The sequence below is a fragment of the Triticum urartu genome, chromosome 7A (assembly GCF_056163025.1).
Source record: "Triticum urartu cultivar PI428250 chromosome 7A, HENAU_Tu73, whole genome shotgun sequence".
Classification (NCBI taxonomy): domain Eukaryota; kingdom Viridiplantae; phylum Streptophyta; class Magnoliopsida; order Poales; family Poaceae; genus Triticum; species Triticum urartu.
The window spans coordinates 279,587,388-279,601,783 of record NC_141879.1 but is presented as its reverse complement, the minus strand read 5'-3'; positions in this window follow the sequence as shown (position 1 = coordinate 279,601,783).

Below are 14,396 nucleotides of genomic sequence, written 5' to 3'. Positions count from 1 at the left end.
GGGAAAAGGTGGGAGTCGTGCACCCCTAGCCCAATCTGAATTGGGTGGGGGCCGGGCCCCCTTTCCTTCCTTCTCTCCTCCCCTTCCTTCTCTCCTACTCCTACTTCTTGGAAGGGGGGAATCCTACTCCCGGTGGGAGTAGGACTCCCCTAGGGCGCGCCATAGAGGTCCGGCCCTCCCCCCTCCTCCACTCCTTTATATACGGGGGAAGGGGGCACCCCATAGACACACAAGTTAATTGCTTTTAGCCATGTGCGGTGCTCCCCTCCACCATAATCCACCTCGGTCATATCGTCGTACTGCTTAGGCAAAGCCCTACGCCGGTAGCTTCATCATTACTGTCATCACGCCGTCGTTCTAACGAAGCTCTCCCTCGACACTCAGCTGGATCGAGAGTTCGTGGGACGTCACCGAGCTGAATGTGTGCAGACCGCTGAGGTGCCGTACTTTCGGTGCTAGGATCGGTCGGATCGTGAAGACGTACGACTACATCAACCGCGTTGTCATAACGCTTCCGCTTACGGTCTACGAGGGTACGTGGACAACACTCTTCCCCTCTCGTTGCTATGCATCACCATGATAGATCTTGCATGTGCATAGGAAAATCTTTGAAATTACTGTGTTCGCCAATAGACCATTCTCGACATGCCCAACAAAAGCTACTTTAAGAGTCTTGCTCCACAAGAGGGCCACGATATCAATAACAAAGAAAGTGGCAAAGCCCATGATTGCAAGTTGACGAACGGAAAGTAAATTGTATGCAAGGGACTCAACAAGCATGACCTTCTCGATTGTGAGATCATGAGAAATGACAACCTTGACAAGTCCCAATACCTTAGAGGACGAGGCATCACCCCACTCTACATTGGTGGGCATAGATGGAATCTTGTGCACGTCCACCACCAAGTCCTTGCTTCTAGTTATATGATCAGTGGCTCCACTATCGAGCAACCATGATCCCCCACCAGAAGCAAAGACCTATAAGAGATCAATGCTTGGTTTTAGGTACCCATTTTGTAATGGGTCCTTTGATGTTAGTGATAAGGGTCTTAGGAACCCAAATAGACCATTCAATGTACTCATAAGGAGAACCAACAAATTTAGCATAAACATGCCCATCACTAGCACGGCATAACACATAGGAAGGGTTAAAGTTGCCGGCTTTGTTGGAAGGGGTGGCATTGCTCTTCTTGACACCACCACCCTTAACATTGTTCTTCTTCTCCTTAGAGGCACCTTCTCCCTCTTTGACAAAAGTTTGCATGAGAGGAGGAGGTTGATGACCCACAAGTATAGGGGATCTATCGTAGTCCTTTCGATAAGTAAGAGTGTCGAACCCAATGAGGAGCAGAAGGAAATGATAGCAAGGTATTCTCTGCAAGTACTGAAATAAGTGCTCATCAGGATGCTTTGTTCACTACAAAAAAAGACACATCCGTGACATTTTGGGCCGAACGAATTTTTTTTCTGTCATACATATGACACTTCTATGATGATAATTGTGACAAAACCCGGTATCATCATAGATGTGGTGGGCTCCTACTTCTATGATAGAAAATCATGACAGAAAATGGGCTTTTCGTCCTGGGCGGGCCAGAGACGCAGCTGCATGACATTCTTTGGGCCGTCCATGACGGAAAAAACCGTGGTAGAAGTGAGGGGGAGGAAAATTTTGGGGAGTTCCTGGTTACGGTGGGAGGTCGGGGGCCGAGCGATGCGCGTTTCTCTCGTACACGTACGCGCGTGTGTGCGAGGCGTTGGCTCTAACTAAACCCGAGCGAGGCGTTGGGCTCTAACTGAACCCGAGCGATTGCACTGCAGGCTACGCGTTACTAAACCTGAGCGATCGATCGATGGCGGTTAACTGAACCTGATCGAGCGATTCCTTCGCTACTGCTGCTAACTGAAGCCGATCGATGATGCCTCTGGGATGAACAGTGAGCATTGTGGGGGGGTGGATGAACAGTGAGTGGTGGCGTTGCCTCTGGATGAACAGGACCCCGTGGTGTGGTGGAGGGCTGGATGAACAGTAGACGGTGGAGGGGTGCCCGTGGAGGGGTGGTTGAACAGGACCCCGTGGTGTGGAGGGCTGGATGAACAGTAGACAGTGGAGGGGTGGTTGAACAGTAGCCAGTGGAGTAGCGCGCGGTGGAGGCTGGATGAACAAGAGCCCGTGGAGGCTGGAGGAGGTCAACGGTGGAGATGAACAGTATCCTGTGGAGTCCCGTTTTGCGGTACGCCACACCCCTCATGATGAACAGGACCCCCGTTTCGACCGTAGGAGGTCTGTTTCGTCTGTTTTGCGGTACACCACACCCCTCCCAATCAACAGGACCCCCGTTTCGACCGTAGGAGGTCAGTTTCCTCCGTTTTGCGGTACGCCACACCCCTCCCGATCAATAGGACCCCCGTTTCGACCGTAGGAGGTCCGTTTCCTCTGTTTTGCGGTATGCCAGACCCCTCCCGATGAACAGGATCCCGTTTCGAACGTGGCCGGTCGAACACAAGGCCGTTTCCTCCGTTTTGCGGTACGCCAGGCCTCGTTTCCATCGCCTGTTCGGTCCAAGCCCTCCCGATGAACACGACCACGCATTCTGTTCCGACCCAGCCGGTTGGCTCCCACGCATTCCGTTGCCTCCCGATGAACACGACGCATTCCATTGCCTCCCCATGAACACGACGACGACGCTGCCTCCCCATGAACACAACGATGACGCTGTTTCTCCGTTCTGACCTAGCCATGTACACGAGCCTTGGCCGTACGTATGCGCGAGTAGGCATTCGAGACCCCGCCCGTATGTACACATACGTGGCCGTATTTTCTTTCTTGCACCCTGGCCGCTGTACGCACGTGTACATGTTACGTGCGCGCCTCTACTACGACACGTACGCGCCTCTACTACGACATGTGCGCGCCTCTACATCCATCAGTATATATGTACGTACATGTTCGCGACCAGAATGACAACACTACGTACGCTTCGACCAGGTGGGTCCCGACTGTCAGGCACTTCCTTGCCTGCGAAGATGTAGCTGGTGGGTCCCAGCAGTCAGGGGGCGAATCATTTTTTTTGCCCGGACGCACTTCCTTGCGTGTGAAGATGTAGCTGGTGGGTCCTAGCAGTCAGGGGGAATGTTTTTTTTGCGAAATACGGTGGCCTGTCCGGTGGGTCCCCGCTGTCAGGTGGAGGAATAATTATTTTGCACGTAATAAGGAGGCACTTCCTTGCTGCGGTCGTGGACCCAGCTGTCAGCCTCTCAACGTATAGTCCACGTCCGATGGAAGCCGTTCCTTGACCACGTTGACCACGCCGCGCCAAGAGCACCAGGGCGGTGGACGATGGCGAGGCCTAGGAAGGGGACGGCGTGGAGCCGGGGAAGACGCGGCAGTGGATGCCCACGCGTAGAGGAGTACGAGGGTTCACTGGTTCGCTGTGGTGTGAGGCTGCCATCGCCATAGAATAACAGGGATGTCGGTGAGTAGAGGGATGGCCTGGCCAACGGTGGGAGTAGTAGGGGGCAGTGAGGCCTCCGCCGCATCGCAGCCGGCCACGGGAGGCAGGAACACGAGGCACAACCGGCGCGGGTTTGGGCGGCTGGAGCAAGAAGACCATAGGTTGAAGAAGCACTACGGTCGTTGGATGGACATCGTACGGTCATTGGAGCTAGAATCGTGCATATTGACTAAGTTGACAAAGCCCTCCGTCCCCGTCAACTTAGTAGGCCCACAAGTCAGCCTGCCACTATACTGGGTCCCAGCTAACAGGGGAGTATTCATTTTTTTGTGCGTAATAAGGAGGCACTTCCTTGCGTGCGAAGATATAGCTGGTGGGTCCGAGCTGTCAGCGGCGGTAACATTTTTTCGCGAAATACAGAGGCCCTTTCGGTGGGTCCCTGATGTCAGGTGGAGGAATCATTATTTTGTGCGTAATAAGGAGGCATTTCCTTGCGTGCGGCCGTGGACCCAGCTGTCGGCCTCTCCACATATAGTCCACTTCAGATGCATGTCGGTCGTTGACCACGTTGACCAGGCCGCGCCGAGAGCACTAGGGCGGTGGACGACGGAGAGGCCTAGGAAGGGAACGACACGGAGACAGGGAAGACTCAGCAGTTGTTTCCCACGTAGAGGGGAGTACGACTGTACGAGGGTTTACTCGTTCGTCTGCCGTCGCTGGAGAATAACAGCAGGTGTGGGTGAGTAGAGGGATGGCTAGGCCAGCGATGGGAGTCCGGTGGGGCAGTGAGGCCTGCGCGGCAGCAGAGCCGGCCGCGGGAAGGAGGGAGCAGGCAGTCCCGCCGGAGCTTGTTTGAGCGGCTGGAGTAGGAATAGCAGAGATTGAAGAAGCATGATGGCCGTTGGATGGCCATCCAACAGTCACTGCTTGTGCGTCAACCTTTTTTTAGGAAAGCCTCAAATCTGTGGAAAACAGCATACAGCCCATCTGCCATTATTTCTAATAATTTACAGCCCATTTGCTAATTATTAAGGTTTTTTGGAGCCCATATTCTTTTTGTTAGCATTACAGCCCATATTGTGGCCACGGTTAAAAAATTATATGAAATTTTGCATATTTCGGTGCGGTCCGAACTGTTTTTAATCCCGAAATTTTGACTCACATTCAAACTGATTTCAAAAATAAATGTATATCAATATAAAATCCAACAAATTCTCCACACATAAAAATTAATGTAATTTAAAATCTCGAAATAAAAAAAGATATTTGAAACTAATTGCCGGTTTGATGTGTTTTAAAAATGTACAACCCATTTCTCATTACTGATGGGCCATTTTCTCGGCCAGCCGAATGAAAGCTCTCCTCGTCTTGAAAGATTTGCAGCCCAACAGGCCTGACAAAGCGACTTACTTGGCAAATCACAAAAAAACTGGGTTGTGGTCGTGGACCCAGCTGTCAGCCTCTCCATGTACAGTACTCTTCTGATGGAATTCGTTCCTTGACCACGTTGACCACGCCGTGCGGAGAGCACCACGGCGGTGAACGACGGTGAGGCCTAGGAAGGGGACGATGTGGAGCCGGGGAAGATGCGGCAGTGGAAGCCTGCGCGGAGAGGAGTACGAGGGTTCACTGGTTCCGATGCAGTGTGAGGCTGCCGTCGCCGCAGGGCCTGGCCAGCGGTGGGAATAGTAGGGGCGGTGAGGCCTCCGCAGCAGCACAGCCGACCACGGGAGGCAGGAGGAGGCGGCATGACCGGCGCTGCTTTGGGCGGCTGGAGCAAGAAGACCAGAGGTTGAAGAAGCACTACGGCCGTTTGTTGGCGTTCTAGGAACGGGGGTCCCCAGACTTGCCTGCCTGCGGCCTGCGGCGTGGCTCAAGAAGGGGCCCAGCACGGCCCATCTTCATCAGCTCAAGCTCAAGACCCTTGCGAGGGGCCAAGCCTCGCGGGGCGGATGACAGAAAACTTCCTCAGAGGCAGCCTCATCAGGCAGGCTCGCGAGGAGGCGGAGAGATCAAGGCAGGGGTACCTCACGAGGAGCCCGTGACGCAAGCCATGACGATCGAGACCAGGCGGGCGCCGGCCTGCGCAGTGTCCTTGTTTCCCCTTTGGTGCAAAGGGGGCAAGCACAGGCCAAGGCATCGGGCAAAGGTTACCACTCCGGTGCAACGAGACCAAGACCAACAGAGCGGCAGGACGGAGGTCACCGTGGAGCCCAAGACGGCGTCATAACCAGTGCTTTTGGCAGCCGAAGACCACCTTTGGTCAGGATAACTTGTACTAGATGTTCCCCTTCAAAACGGCCAATTATTGGCGCCCTTCCCGCTCATTATTTGGGGAGAGGCCCAGGGCCTCTATAAATAGAGCTAGCCACCACAGAGTAGAGAGGAGGGACACACCTAGACATCTAGATATCTGGTAGAGCTCTAGCAGAGAGAGAGAGGCGACTGAACTCACCAAAGCAGTTCATCGCATCAGCTCAAGAACACCTCTCGCGAGGCTGTTCTTCCCTTGTACTGTTCATCATCAGCCCCTGAGGCAATCCACCACGCCACACACTGGAGTAGGGTATTACACCACAACGGTGGCCCGAACCAGTATAAACCTCATGTCCCTTGTGTTATTCATTGTTTCCATCTTAGATCACGCAAGGAGATTGGACGTAGATCGGTAGGGGAGAGATCTCCGCGCGCACCCTAGTGTTCGAACCTCGAGGGTCTGCCGGAACCCGAAATCCGACATTTGGCGCGCCAGGTAGGGGTGCGCTGGAATCCTTCTTCCTCTGCATCGCGTTCCATCGCCTCGTCGTTCAGATGTCAAGCGACCTGGCTGCCAACGCCGACCGCTGGGCAGCGTGGCCCGCCCACGCCGTGTCACCGGCCAAGGGCGACCTTAACCTTGCGCCCCAGGCAACCCGTGCTCCGCAGGGCGCTGCGGGGCGCGGGCGACGCGGCCAGACGCCGCCTACCCTCACACCACGGCAGGTGTGGGCCGCAGCAAGGGCCTCAAACCACGCCGCGGCCACAGCGTCGTACGCCTGACAGGAGCAAGCGAACTCCAGGGCCACGCTCACGGTGGCCCGAGAGCTACTACGGTGCCAGCTGCTGGAGGGTGGCCGCGATGTGTTGCTGGAGCGAGTAGCCGAACTCCTGGACGCCGCCGCCTCGGGAACACCTCCTTTCTGCGTCCATCTGCCACCCCAGACCCAAGGCGGGCCGTATGGCGGCATCGTGCGCGCGCACGCAACTTCCAGCGGACTCCAGGGCCCGTTCAGCGTCAACACCTCCGCCGGTACCGGGCGACAAGTCACGCCGGCCTCTTCTCAGGCCGGCGAAGGGGTGCACGCCGCGGCCTTCGGCCTTGGCGGACCGCCGCGCCATCACCCCCAAGACGGCGCTCCAAGCCAGGTTGCGTGTCATACAGGGTGCTACGGCGAGGCGCACGGGGCGGTGACCCCAGAAGCTTATGTGCCCCGCATGGTGGATCAGGGGTGCGCACTGGAAGAAGATCATGGCTCATTCCTCGGGCCAGGCTGGGGCGAGGAGACGCCAGGAGCTGAGCTCTTTTAGGAACCCCAGGAGAGCCTCGACAACCACACCGGCGGCGGCAACTATCGGGTACCACTCATCCCTCAGGAGCAAGCTTATGCTAACCATGGGTCGCAGGAGATACAGGTCGCTGCAGCAGGTGGCTGCCCCAATTCTGCAGCCTCATACTCCTCAGGAGGAGGGCGCAGGGGGCTGCAGGAGAGGGGCCGAGATTCAGGTTTGTCCCCATGGTGGTCAGAGCAAGGCGTTCTCAGGAGGTAGGCCCTCTGCCGGGGAGGTGCCCCAGGGCCTGCCCCCGGCAGGGGACCCGTGGTCGTCGGGGGAACCGCTAGCGACCGCTCTACCCCATTGGCGTCGTCCTTGGTTTCCAGTCGCCGTCGATGGTGGCAGAGTGAGGCGCAAGGCGGGGCCCTCGCCTGGCGATATGAAGCAAGGCCGGTACCTGTGAAGAAGGCCCAGTGCCTGTGAAGCTCGCCACCCGTGACACTCTCACGTAATAATGAGTGGGCTTGTACACACCCCGGAGTCTCCGGAGAGCCGCCCTCGGGCCTCGGGGGCTCCCGCCCACGCCCAGTGGCAGCACTTAGCTCCGCGCTGGTGAGAAGACGTCAAAGACTAGACTAGGTGCCGGACATGGCCTTTTGCTTTTGCCTTTCCTTGTTGACAAAGTTCTTCGATTTGGATTTAAGTTGGATTTGAGCTCGATGCTTGCGTGTGTTTGGGGGAAGGGGCGTTTAGTCTCGTTCGAGCAATCTCTCGCGTTCTGGTTTCGGCTTTGTGTCCAAGTTAGCATCGGCTGCCCCCCCCCCTCGCGAGCCGGGCCGGGCCAGGCACGTTTACAACCAGGACCGCTGTTACCGCACCCCTTCCGGAGGTTTTTATCGCGGAATCTACAAGTTAATCAGAAGGCACCCGAGGTGCGGCGGCCCCCACAGGCCCGCTCGGGACTCGTCGGGGTCGGAAGGTACACAAGTCAGCTGACCCATCACCGGGCCAGCGGCTAAGTTCACACGCAACATTATGCTTACCAGGGTACTAATTGCAAACCTTTACATGAGGGGCTTCCCCTCCCAAAATGCTCTTACATTCTTCAGGGCCAAGCCCAAACCTTCTTCATGAGGATAAACAGCAGTGACATGCGGTCAGTCGGACATATCACTCACCGCATCTTCTTGGGCATCCTCGGAGGCATCACTGGCGTCGTTGACATTGCCGCCGCCGCCAGCATCTCCATCTGCGCCAGGCTCATCCACAACACCGCCTTCATTGGCGACCACGACCAGCCGTCATCATCAGACGCAAAGGCCCTGACGAGGGCGCCCACATTGTCCTCCAACCATCGCGCCAGGTCGCCCCGGACGGCTATGGGCACGGGTGCGATGGCAGCGTCGAAGTCGAAGTGGGGGTCCCTGCCTAGTAGATAGCTGAAGACGCGGGAGAATGCACGCCCGAGCAAGGCTCGGCTCCTCTCTTCGACAAGCCAACGGGACCTTTCGGAGCGGTTCTCCAGAAGCGTCACCACATCGATGAAAAACTGGAGGTTGCCGGCATAGTTGACCTCGTGCGGCTCCTTAGCGGCAGCCTCGCAGATGTTTCCCAAAGCTGTGTTGGCCCTTTCTCTGAGCGTTTGAAGCATGGGGGCATGCTCACGCTCCAGAACCCGCCGCCGACGGATCTCGTCCTCATTCCGCTGCGCGACGGCTCGGCATCATCAACCCTCTGTTGGAGAAGAAGCTGCTCGTCCTGGGAAGAGGACAGCTCCACCTGTGCTGCGCTGAGGGCGGCTGCAGAGGAGTCCGCACGCCGCGTCACTTCTGCCAGTTTGGCCCTGAGGGCTGTGGTCCTGCCCTCAGCTTCGGCCTTGATCAGCCCCAACCTCGTCTCGTATTCGCGCTCGAAGGCCGAGCGAGCTTCTGCCACGTGGCGATCGACTTCTTCCTGGGCCCGGGCTTTGCGCGCGGCAACGTCATCCTCCGCCCGAGCCACCAGGAGCTCCCTCGTCTCCAACCGGTCAAGATCAAGGCTGCGCTCGGCAACCTCCAGCGTCAGCGCCTCCTCGCGCTTCAAAAGCTCCGCCCGGTCAACAGGGGCCCCCTCCATCGACTCAAGGGCCGCCTGGCGCAGTTCCACTTGCTGCTCCAGGGAGTTGCTCCAGGCCTGGAGCTCCCATGCGCACTCCTCCGCGTCCATGCACCGTCGGTTTGCTTCCCGAGCCTCCTCGACGGCCTGGGAGCAGGCCTCCCGTGAAGCTGCCAGCGACGCTTAAGCCTTCGCGTGCTCGAAATCACGTTGGTGACGCGCGAGGGTGATGTCTACCTTTAGTTTGCGCCTCTCCTCAGCAAGGCGCAAGCCTTCGGCCTCGAGGCGTGCATCCTCGTCAGCTAGCTCTGCTCTGATCCGGCTCACCGCATCCGCCGCCCTCCGGAGGAACTCTTCACGAAGGGCGCGTCGCTCCCGGACGCGCCTGAGCACGTCATCCATGTCACCCTCTTCCACCGGAGCATGCGGAGGGCCCCGAGGCGGTAGGCCCCCTCCCGGCGTGGGGCTGGGGGCTGGCGCCCTAGCCATCGCCGAATGGACCTCTCTGGGAATCCGGCCTGGCGTCGGTCTACCCACGGAGGAGGCGCCAAAGACAGACTTCAGCCATTCACCGTCTATGATCAGAGGAGGAACGCGAGGCAAGCCGGATGTGCCCCAGGAGAACTCATGAAGAAAGGACAGCGGGCACGCAGGCTCAAGGTGCCCTATGGAATGGACCGCTCCACCAACCGGTCTGGCAGCAGGGGTGCCGCTAGAGCTCGGCGAGCCCAGGGCCAGCGGAGAAGGCGAAGCTTGAGGGGATGGCTCCCGGGCTGACTCGGCGAGTTTCACAGGGCAGGGCCTGAAAGGGCCACAATCAGTCGCAGGGATAGTAAAGTAAATGAGCAAGGAAAGAAGAAGACTTACTCGTCCATGGCAAAATACTTCCTGCGCTTCAACAAGCGGCAAGGGCAGTCGTTGCCACCCAAGGCCTCCTTCCTCTTGCGGAGGGCCTCGAAGTCTACGCGGAACCGACCTAAGCGCTCGGCGCAGGGGTCGGCCTCTAGTGCGGAAGAAGCGTCAAGATGATCAGCGCTGGAGGAGTCAGCCCGGGGGGCGCCGTCAGGCGTCGCCTCGCGAGGAACGGCCGGGGCCTCGGGAGCCCCGGCCTCAGGAACCATAGGCCACGACTCCACACCTGCCGCCGCTCTAGGGCGGGCCTCGGGAGACGCCGCCTTCGAGGCTTCTCGCGGAGTCGGCACCTCAACATCGGTCGCCTCAACTCCCGCCGGTTCTCGTCTCCTCGCCCTGTCGCCCGAGGAAGGACCGCTGTGGGCGGCAGGGGAAACAACCATGGCGGCTGGGTTCTCCTGGGGCCCCATGAAGCCAGCCGGGCGCAGTCCCCACTTGTCGACGCTGGGCATCTTCCTCACAAAATCGGCCCTGCCGGAGCAAAGATACAAGAGGACACCATTGCTCTGAAGGCTGCCTAGGGAAGGATCGCCAGTCAGGACCCTGAGCACCGTCCGCAGCACTTCAGGCGCCAAGTCCTCCTCCTGAAGCCGCATGCGGTCTCTATGCCCCGCAAAGTCCCACATCCGGCGAGAGTGGCGCTGGAGAGGAGCAATGCGACATTGGAGGAACTCCTTCACCACCTTGGGCACTGACACATTGAGCGCCCTCAAACTCTGAAAGCGGCGCCAGACGAAGGCGAGCCAGGGGCTCGCGAGCACCTCATGATCCCAGCCTGGGTTGGGAACAGCAGGCGAGGTCGGGTGCGAGAGCAAAGGGTTGGGCACTCCGACGTCCACGTACAGCCACCGCTCTCTGAACCTGGCCTCAGGAGAAGGAAGGCCGAAGTCGATCCCTGAAGCGGCCGTCTCTGGCACGGCGAAGAAGCTCACACACCCTGAGCACTAAGTGGGGTCGCTCAGGCGCAAGGAAAAGAAGTGGCGCAGCAGGGCAACGGAAGGAGGAATGCCTATCATCGCCTCGCAAGCAAAAGCAAAGACAGCCAGAAGAGTAATGGACTCCGGCCCAAGGTGCATCATGCGGATCTGATAATGGGAGAGCACCACATTGAAGAAGGCAGAAAAGGGGGGAACCAGACCCGCCCATAGGGCATCGGCGAAGAACCAGACCTCCGTGATGATCCTATCAAGGGAGGCATGGGACGCAGGCCAGACTGTGGTCCTGCCGCACTCATTGAAGATCGTGGCAAGGGCGGAGCGGACCTTGTTCAAAGCTTCTGGATTGAGTATGATCGACCGAGCAACGGTAGGGGCCGCCGCCGGAGGTGTGCGGGGCGAAGGCGCGGGCTTCTTTCCCCTTCCTTTCTTCGTCGGCACCATGGAGGTGAAGAGAGGGAAGAACTCAAGCCGGGTTGGCGGCGGAGGCTGGATCTCGAAGAGGAAGGAAAGGTAGGAGGCGGGCGAGCAGCCGAAAGGAGGAACAACTGTGTGCAACTACGGGTCCGCTTAGCCGGGCGCACAACAAGGCGTCGTGGGGAAGCGCAAGCGCCCACGTCCAATCAATCACCATGCGGCACCCGAGGCTGCAGGCTTTTTGGTCCCACGGCGCTTCGCGCTTGCCCCTTTGCTTCCCTACTAGGCCAAGCCCGGGCGCGCCTTGGGCCCGGGGGCTACTGTTGGCGTTCTGGGAACGGGGGTCCCCAGACTTTCCTGCCTGCGGCCTGCGGCGTGGCTCAAGTGAGGGCCCATCACGGCCCATCTTCATCACTCAAGCTCAAGACCCTCGTGAGGGGCCAAGCCTCGCGGGGCAGACGACAGAAAACTTCCTCAGAGGCAGCCTCATCAGGCAGGCTCGCGAGGAGGCGGAGAGATCAAGCTAGGGGTACCTCATGAGGATCCCGTGACGCAAGCCATGACGATCGAGACCAGGCGGTCGCCAGGCGGGCGTCGGCCTGCGCAGTGTCCTTGTTTCCCCTTTGGTGCAAAGGGGGCAAGCACAGGCCAAGGCATCGGGCAAAGGTTACCATTCCGGTGCAACGAGACCAAGACCAACAGAGCGGCAGGACGGAGGTCACCGTGGAGCCCAAGACGACGTCATAACCAGTGCTTTTGGTAGCCGAAGACCACCTTTGGTCAGGATAACTTGTACTAGATGTTCCCCCTCAAAACGGCCAATTGTTGGCGCCCTTCCCGCTCATTATTTGGGGAGAGGCCCAGGGCCTCTATAAATAGAGCTAGCCACCACAGAGTAGAGAGGAGGGACACACCTAGACATCTAGATATCTGGTAGAGCTCTAGCAGAGAGAGAGAGAGAGGCGACTGAACTCACCAAAGCAGTTCATCGCATCAGCTCAAGAACACCTCTCGCGAGGTTGTTCTTCCCTTGTACTATTCATCATCAGCCCCTGAGGCAATCCACCATGCCACACACTGGAGTAGGGTATTACACCACAACGTTGTTTCCAGCTTAGATCACGCGAGGAGATTAGACGTAGATCGGTAGGGGAGAGATCTCCGTGCGCACCCCAGTGTTCAAACCTCAAGGGTCTGTCGGAACCCGAAATCCGACACCGTTGGATGGACATTGTACGGTCACTGGAGCTAGAATCGTTCATATTGACTAAGTTGACAAAGCCCTCCGTCCCCGTCAACTTAGTAGGCCCACAAGTCAGCCTCCCACCAAGGTGGGTCCCAGCTAGCAGGGGGAGTATTCATTTTTTTGTGCGTAATAAGGACGCACTTCCGGTGGGTCCGAGCTAACAGCTGGGGAACGTTTTTTTCGCGAAATACGATGGCCCATCCGGTGGGTCCCAGCAGTCAGGGGGAAACGTTTTTTCCGCGAAATACTGGTGGCCCGTCCGGTGGGTCCCTGCTGTCAGGTGGAGGAATAATTATTTTATGCGTAATAAGGAGGCACTTCCTTGCGGCTGCCGTGGACCCAGCTGTCAGCCTCTCCATGTACAGTACTCTTTCGATGGAAGTTGGTCATTGACCACATTGACCATGCCGTGCCGAGAGCACCACGGCGGTGGACGACGGCGAGGCCTAGGAAGGGGACGACGCGGAGCCGGGGAAGACGTGGCAGTGGATGCCCACGCGGAGAGGAGTACGAGGGTTCACTGGTTCGGCTGCGATGTGAGGCTGTCGTCGCTGCAGAATAACAGGGGGAGTGGGTGAGTGGAGGGATGGCCTGGCCAGCGGTAGGAGTAGTATGGGGACGGTGAGGCCTCCATGGTAGCACAGCCGGCCACGGGAGGCAGGAGCATGCGGCACAACCGGCACTGCTTTGGGCGGCTGGGGCAATAAGACCAGAGGTTGAAGAAGCACTACGGCCGTTGGATGGACATCGTTGACCATGCTGCACCGAGAGCACCATGGCGGTGGACGACGGCGAGGCCTACAAAGGGAACGACACGGAGCCAGGGAAGACACGGCAGTGGCTTCCCACGCGATGGAGAGTACGAGGGTTGACTGGTTCGGCTGCCGTCGCCGGAAAATAACAGGAGGTGTGGGTGAGTACAGGGATAGACAGGCCAGGGATGCGAGTATGATGGGGCCGTGAGGCCTGCCCGGCAGCACTGCCGGCCACGGGGCGGGAGCAGGCGATTCTGACGGCGCTGGTTTGGGCGGCTAGGGCAGGAAGATCAGAGACTGAAGAAACACGATTGTCGTTAGATTGACATCTAACGGTCTGACGCTGGTAGAGTCGATTCTTGACTAAGTTTCTTTTTTGAGAAACCTTGTGTACACATGAACTTAGTAGGCCGACAAGTCAGCCTCCAAATCTGTGGCAGACAACATAAAGCCCATTTGCTATTTTTTATAATGTGTAGCCCATTTACTAATTCTTAAGTAATTTATTACAGCCCATTTTCTGCCCAGGACCACGGTCAAAAAGTTCAACCTTATTTTGCATATTTCGGTGGAGTCCGAACTGTTGTAATCCCGAAATGATAAACATTTTTTAAGAACTTATTGATTTGCCAAAAAAATCATTTTGTTTTTGTAAGCAAATAAGACGTGGGACAATTGAGTTGGTTTAAGGGAAAACGAGTAGTAAAAAAATCAGCGCTGGGTGGGAAAAACAACAAAAATAAGGATGTAAATATGAAAAGGGAATTTTATGTGTTTTCAATATAATGATACGTGTATATGAACTAGTAAAACTATAGGTAGAGATTAGAAAACGGATGTACGACATGCATTTCAAGAGGAAAATAGAACTGGGCTGTGTGTTTGATTCAGTAAAAAAAACTGCTTGCGGATGTTGTAAGACAAAATATAACTAACGCTAGCGGGCCAGAGGCCAGTAGATACCTGTTGGATCTTTGTGCCCCATTGTCGTCATGGGCTGGGCCTGTTAAAAACAAAACTAACCCTGGGCAGTCTACAGCCTAGTTGGAAC